Source organism: Pseudopipra pipra, chromosome Z (genome assembly GCF_036250125.1).
Source record: "Pseudopipra pipra isolate bDixPip1 chromosome Z, bDixPip1.hap1, whole genome shotgun sequence".
Lineage (NCBI taxonomy): Eukaryota > Metazoa > Chordata > Aves > Passeriformes > Pipridae > Pseudopipra > Pseudopipra pipra.
In genome coordinates this window covers 48,268,355-48,275,525 of record NC_087581.1, presented here as the reverse complement: position 1 = coordinate 48,275,525, position 7,171 = coordinate 48,268,355, and positions in this window count along the sequence as shown.

The following is a 7,171-nucleotide window of genomic DNA, read 5'->3' as shown; positions in this document are numbered from 1 at the left end:
TGTTTAGCATCTGTTTATGGTGAAAATACCGGGAAAATACAGTTTGCAAACTTTCATTTTATGTCAATGGTCTTGAATGATCCAGACCATTAAGGCTCAGCAGGCTTGGTACAAAAAACTGCATGTGCAACACACCACCGTTGAGATACACCTGAGCGAGCTTGTCACCAGTAGCCCAACCACACCACTGCACAAACCTGGGTATGCTGCCCTGGGTATCTGAGCCAGCTTGTCTGGAGCAGCCTCAGGAGTCAGCATGGCAGTGTAGTGTGGAACTACAGGTTCTGTTGTGTATTTAGATGGATTTTACCACTTGAACTGAGAAATCACGCACTCTTCGGAGCTGTTACCTGGCTACTCTTCATGGATCACAGTCAGTTTATATCTTTGGAGGCAACTCTGTGTAGCAATTATAGGCTATTGTACTGCTGGTAAAGAATTTGCATATTGTGGTTAGTAGTATGATATATAAAATTGTATGTAATGAAAAAAACCCTTTCACAACTCAAGACTACGGCAGATAAAAATAGAAAAATATTTTATGTAATTGCTATGTGAACCTGAAAATAACATTGTTCTGGAAAAAACTCTTTCTACAATAGAATATGGGCTTCTAACCATTCTACCAACTGAATGGTTCTTGAAAAACAAGAACTGAAGAGAAAGGCTAAAAAAGAGGAAGCATGACTTTTTTAATTCTATTTTTTATCCTTTACCTTTGATCTGAAGCCTCTGAAGCTGGAGCTGTGCTCCTGGCACGTCCCAGTCGCTGATAACAAGTGCTGAAATTTCATGTTCAAACCTGACGTCAAAGTATGAAATTTGCACAGCATCCTATTTACAAAGGATATACAGCCGCTATTCATCTGTACAATGCTGTTACCTGAATGTCTGAATAGGCTTTAAAAAATCTTCCAGAGTAGACTTTTCTTCTCATTGATCCCAGCAACCGGTTATCACCTCAGCAAATCAGCGCTTGGAGCTCTCTGTAAGGTTTCTTCCCGCAGTGACCCCTCTGGTGGTCCTGTATATTTGTTTGTGTTTCTGTGTGAAGAGGAGAGTCTCTTGCTGATTCCTCTCTGTCCACTCGGTGAGGATCCTTGATTCAAATCAAAATCCTTGATCTGACAGATTTTCCTGCTTGACAGAGAGAGAGATGACTGTTCTTACTCTTCTTTTGCATGGAATTTATTCTGTTACCTTGCTTGCACTGTCATGCTGTGGGCAGAACTCCTACAAATCCACTCATTGCCATCAGCTCAAAGCAACAGTGTTTCTTCACTGTCCTGTTACAGCCTACATTTCTTCCCACAGGTGACCTCTAGAAGGATTTTAAAAGCATCTGGCCATATTTCTCCACTCTGTTGTTACTACCTATTGGTACTGTTTGGATTATGCTGTACTTGTCTTGCAATTCAGATAAAATTGGCAATAACCTATTGATTGAACAGAGTAATTGCAAATGAGCAGCCTTTGCAGCAGTGAATACACCCTGAATGCATGGCACAGGCTGACTGTTGCATACATATGTAAACTTTTGTTTTGCTAGCACAAAATCAATATTACAATCATGAAGGCATAGCAGGCTAGAATTCAGTTTTACAGGGATTATATGTATTTGTTCTGTTTTCCAACCAGTGCTAGCTTGTCTTATGTCTGGTAATATATGAAATTAGGATTAGATTTCCCTGTCCCTGTTGTATCCACTGCGATTCCCAGTGAGAATCCTCCTTTTTCATTGGATGTTTGTGCATCAGTCACTGTGTACACTGCTGCTCTTTATTTAGTTACTGGTGACTACCTATGTTAATTTTTTTCTTCTACCTTTGCACTGCAGCTTTTAACCAGAGTTTTTTTCATTCTAGCTTTCATGCTGTCTCCTTGACAGCAGATTATAATGAATGTAGTTTTGGCTGCAGCGGCTTCTTGGGTACTTCCAGGCTGAGCTTGAAAATTTGTCTTCTGGTGTCTCTTACTGCTTCAATCTTTTCCTGCATCAGATTACTTTATTATTTTTTCTAGACAGAGGTCTGTTTCATTGCTAAAAATCTAGGCTTTTTTCACACTTGTTTGTGAATCATAACTTGTGGTCTCTCTATCTTACACAGAAACACAAAGTATGAGCTGGTGTGCTGGGTCTTTCACATGGTGCTGTTCGAGGGCACACTGGACCTTGTTCCAGTACTCAAAAAACCTTGCAATGGCTGTGTTGCTACTTTCAGCAGTGAGCCATTGCCAGTTCAGTTGCCTGCTCCCTTGTGTCCTAGAGGTATTCACTTACAGGCATACCCTTTCAGATCCCTACTTTTCGCTTCATGAACATAGTATGTCATCTCCAATTAGTGGTTCCCCTTTGTGTTTCAAAACTATTTTTGCAATAATAATGGCAATTGCTTATTTGGAGAAGCATTTTCTGGACATTTACTCAATTCAGGTTTAGCTGTTTTATGAACTTTTTTTTAGCTCAGTTCAGTGGGCCACCAGAAAGTGGTCTTTTCACTCTGAGTGTTTTGACCAACATATGCATGATGCTGAATTTCCTTATAGAAAAATAATTAGCTGTACTTGCTGGTTGAGGCAAATAAACTTTCAGTGTAAAATGTGGCTGTATAAAAGCACCAAGGACCTGGCTTGGTATGTGTCCTAAACCAAAATGCCCAGAGCCTCAGTGGTTATAATTTGCTCCCACTGAAAGGAATTATTTTGTTTCCCAGCAGTGGATAGTCCAGAGCAAGTTGAGCAAGCTGTTTTCCCTATTATATGGAGTGTTGACTCACCTGACTTTCTAGCCTGGTGAGGAGTTTGAGGAAGACGATGCCAAAAGGTCTGTGGAAAGGGGAATCCTTCTACACTCACAGGGAGGTGGAACCAGGTGGAAGCAGTTGCCTGTGGGATCTTTAATGCCTGCCCTGAGAAACTGTATTTCTTTCCAATAGCTAATTTTCTTGTTTCTCCCCATGTGGAGAAATCATTTTAATTGTAAGAACAACCCCATAGCATGTAAAGTAGTAAAATAAGTGGTTAAGAGTGGGTCTGAATACAATCATCTGTTACCATATTATTTTAGAATACCCACTGCTGTGGCAACTGGAGATCAGTGAACAGTTGTGTCTTGTGTCAGGAAAACATATTTTTTTATTTGTGAAAATGAAGATCAAAATAGTGAATTGAATTTATTAAATCTGCATAGTACACCCTGCTAAAGTCCTGAGGGCAGCTACAAGTTCAGCATTAAAATTACTGTGAATTACAATGGTTTATCATGTTTTTCACTTTGAAGTTAGCTTTTAAAGAAAGAATATTTAGCTAAAGACTTCATAGTGCTGCTAATAAAAAGATGCATGTCTTCCTATTTGAGAATGTGGAACAATTTACAGAAAAATCCAAGCCTAAATCCAACGGAAGATTAAAAAAAACAGCAACTGATTGTATATTATTTAAAGGAGATATATATATTGTATATATATATATATCCTTTAGTAATGACTCTATTTTAATAATATTCACGGAAATCACAAAATATTCACAGAATATTTTCAGTTGAAAGGGACCCACAAGTATCACTGAATCCAGCTCAGAAATTTACTTTTCAGCGGTCACATTTTAATTATTTTTTTCATTTCCAGATGGGACAAGAGCAAGTATGTTTGAAATTGCTTGCAGAATGTGGTTTTTTCCAAATTTTTTCACTTAGAAATGTAGAAATTAATTTGTATTTAAATATTTTATTATTTCTAAGTGTGAAAACTACTACCATTTATTTTTAAATGAACTATATCTTCTCCTAATTCAGTTTTTCAAATATTCTTCCTAATCACAGTGGCTGCAGTTTGTTGTGATGAAAAAAATGCTTTTCATCTGATGATAAATGACAGCTGCTCTCAGCAATCTAAAGTTAAGAAAGTACTAAGTTATAAATTATAAATATAGGTATGATATTATTCATTGCTACAACTGATATAACGTAACATGACAAACCTAACATAACATATAATATGCAGATGAAAACCCCATCAAATATAATTATCAAAAAACCTTCAGCTGTTCTGGAGTATTAAGAACTCTCTTTAAGTCTTTTTTTCTTGTGTGTTTTCATTAACAGAAGACTTTCTCCTAAAAGATGAAGCCTTTAGGTGAAAAGTATAGTTATTTTCCCAGAAAAATGCATGTATTTCCTGTCTCTGTCAGCATGAGATTTTTTTTTTTGTTAATAAGAATCTGGTTTGGTTGGCATAAATTGCTCTTGAGAAGATCATCTTGAATAACATATGTCAAATTCTGTCTACTGCTGGAATCATTCCCCTTCACTCAGACAAAAATAGCATGTTATCTTATGAATGGTCACAATTCCAATGGAGGGGATGGGATGTGTTTGTGAGTCAGCAAAGTCTGGGTACTAGGCAGTCAGATTTCTGTCCCAGAGTGTTGCAGTGTTTCGGCTTTTGCTAGTGTATATCTCATCATTGCTGTATTTGATAGATGGATCAACTGTGAAAAAATTTAAAATTATTTTCCACTAAGATGACTTTCAGCTTCTGTTAATCAGATTCCAGGGTCTGGGACAAAGAATGTAAAACACCTAACCCCCAACACCTTTATCCTTCAGAAACCTGCTAAAAAAAAGGGAGTTATGCACTTCACAAAATTGTTTTTGTAGCCTCAAACTCTTTTCAGCCCTTTGAAGAAAATGCCATGGTGACCTTCTGTGGCTTTCCCACTGAAGAACCTTGTACATATTTTCTGCTGATCAAGGCAGAAAACGAGCTCAATTTGGAGGGCAGAAAGCCACCTGAATAAATCATGCTTCAAGTACATGACCCAATTTCTCAGTGCAATGTCATACTTTCCTAATGAAAGTGTTCTGGTTTCAGCACAGTTATCTTTTCCCTGGCAGTGAAAGAAAAACCTTGAAAGCAGATGTATTTAGCAATAATTATAAATTCTTCTTTGCAAACAAATGAGCCATGGTGGGATGCTGATAATACAGTGATTGCACAGCTCTGCTGATCCCTTGCTGCCATGAGACAGTAATGACGTAGCTTGTCCCAGTTTCACCTTCCATGTTTTCTTTTGAAGGAATTGCAACAAAAGCTAATATTACTTAGATTCCAAAGGGAAACTTTAAGTAAAGTTTTAAATCTAAACCCCCTCAACCTTTGGAGAAATCTGGATTTGGACTGACTATTGGTGGCTAACAACATTCTGTTGAGTACTGTTTCACAGCAAAATATATACCTCTGGTGGGGTTTTAATGTGGGTTATTTTTGTTTGGTTTGGATTGGGTTTTTCTGTTGCTTTTCTTTTGTTTCTTAAGTTACATTATCTAATATGTGTCTGATTTCTGGGGGCTTTCTTTTCAAGACCTCAAAGATACTTCAACTCTTGAGTTTCCATTGGAAGCAATGTAAGTATAAAGACAATAGCAATCTGTTAACGCTACTGAAATAACTTGAAGACTGGAAAAAGTAGTGTTCTACTTCATGTTCTTTCAAACAAAAGTGTATTTCTTTTTCAGTCCAATGGGAAGGCCAGGAAAGACTTCTGTTTCTGGGAAGGAGGTAGAGTTTTCACTGTAATCATATTTTTCTCACTGTTCTCCAACATTTTTTGTTTAAAGGTAAAGCTGTCAATAGGCATTTAAATTCTGCCAACTGACTTTACATTAGAGAAAATGAGGAATTATTTCACAGTTCTTATGGCTCATAAAATGTGTAATTTTAGTATGTGTCTGTCCCTCAAGTGAGGACAGCAACAAGCACTTGGGAGTAAAAAAAAGCTAAGCAGTTTTTGCCATTTATTGCTGCAACTAGGCAGAGGATGCATAAACAATAAACTATGACATTTAGATGCAAGGCCAGTATGTCCTTGGACATTTTTGTTTAACAAACTTAATATTGATGCTTTTTAAGTTCACAAGTTCACATGTTTTCTGTTTGTGCTCTGGGTATTACCAGAAGTGTTTCAGGTTTTTTGTTGTTGTTGTTGTTGTTTTTTAAACAGCCAAGAACTTTTCTTTATGCTTTTAGTGTTATGGAATGCTATAAGATTTATTACAGGATAACTGTCATATATATGAGAAAACTGAGAACTTTGACACTGAAAAATTACTAAACATGAGATTTGCTTAAAATACCTTTTATAAACTACAAACAAAATAATATTAAGAAAATTGTTTCATTAGTTTGCATCCAACCTATTTCTAACCCATTTTTAACCCACAAATTTTTACTTTTTGTTTCAACTCACAATTAATTGTGCTCTAGCCTAGTTTAACAGGAAGGCTCTTGCTTTATGGCTCAAAGTCACAAATGTAATCTACAGGATGTACACTGTTGTTGCAGATATGAGACTTTAAAGTGCTAAGCACCACAGGCATGATCCTAATTTGTAATCATATGTTTAAACAGAGAAAAGAATGAGACGATCTATTTGACTGGTGGGATTGGATTTTGAGTATGCTGCAGACTCCACATGCCCTCAGACTGCGCGCATTATGTTATGAAAACTAGAGGAAAAGTAGTCTTTTGGTAAGATGCTGGCATTCTAGTGTGCTTTTTGCTATGGTGCAGTGAGATAGTCCCGAAATCCAATTCCCTAATTCCATCCCCCCTCCCACATCTCAACCTAATGTGAGATGGGTTTTTCCAGACAAAACACACCAGACTCAAAGTGGGGGAAAGGGAATATATTACAATGACTGTACAAATAAATACCATATCACATTATACACACGATCACAAACTATCTCTACCATAACATATAGTATTTACAGTGGATCAGGTTTCCTCTCCCCTCCAAATAAAAGTCCAGGAGGGAAAGAAGGACAGATCCCTTCCAGTTCTTAAGCAGCAGCATCTTCTGAGGCAGCAGTCTGTCTGTCTTCTCCACGTGCAGCAGCTGATAGCTGGCTTTCTGCCAGCACTCAACGAGGGAGATATCTAACCTCCCTCGGCCCCATCGCCTCAACCGAGGGGTCTTCCGTGGGCTTCGTAACCCCAGACAAGGTCGTTTCACCACGTCATATCACGAAGGCACAGGGGGGTCTTCGTGAAGGTCTGGTATCTCTTGCAGGAGACTCAAGCTCCTTCTTGCAGGGCGTCTGTGCCACTGCCTCTCAGGCTGCCACCGTGGCAGCAGTGCAAGGGCGGGGGGGGGAGCCAAGGTCAACTCC